Below are 857 nucleotides of genomic sequence, written 5' to 3'. Positions count from 1 at the left end.
TCGGGGGCTCTGGATCCATTCTGATGGTTTTGGACCCATCCTAATGGGTTCTGGATCCCTTCTGATGGCTCTGGATCCATCCTAATGGGTTCTGGATCCATCCTGACAGCTCTGGATCCCTCCTGACAGGCTCTGGATCCATCCTAATGGATTCTGGATCCATCCTATTGGGCTCTGGATCCATCCTCAGGGGCTCTGGATCCTTCCTTACAGGGCCATATCCATCCTCAGGGGCTTTGGATCCATCCTAACAGGTTCTGACTCCCGCCTGACAGGCTCTGGATCGCTCCTGACAGGCTCTGGATCGCTCCTGACAGGCTCTGGATCCCTCCTGACAGGCTCTGGATCCATTCTCAGGGGCTCTGGATCCCTCCTAATGGGCTCTGGATCCATCCTGATGGCTCTGGATCCATCCTAATGGGCTCTGGATCCATTCTGATGGCTCTGGATCCATCCTAACAGATTCTGGATCCATCCTGACAGGCTCTGGATCCCTCCTGACAGGCTCTGGATCCATACTAATGGATTCTGGATCCATCCTAAAGGGGTTCTGGATCCATCCTCAGGGGCTCTGGATCCCTCCTGATGGCTCTGGATCAATCCTAAAGGGGTTCTGGATTCCTTCTGATGGCTTTGGATCCATCCTAACAGGTTCTAACTCCCCCCTGACAGGCTCTGGATCCCCCCTGACAGGCTCTGGATCCATCCTCAGGGGCTCTGGATCCCTCCTGATGATTCTGGATCCATCCTATTGGGTTCTGAATCCCTCCTAATGGGCTCTGGATCCATCCTGATGGCTCTGGATCCATCCTAACGGGTTCTGGATTCCTTCTGATGGCTTTGGATCCATCCTAACA

This window comes from Malurus melanocephalus, unplaced genomic scaffold (genome assembly GCF_030028575.1).
Source record: "Malurus melanocephalus ecotype Western Australia unplaced genomic scaffold, MMel_1.1 scaffold_3881, whole genome shotgun sequence".
Taxonomy (NCBI): Eukaryota; Metazoa; Chordata; class Aves; order Passeriformes; family Maluridae; genus Malurus; species Malurus melanocephalus.
Note: the sequence above shows the minus strand (reverse complement) of the source record.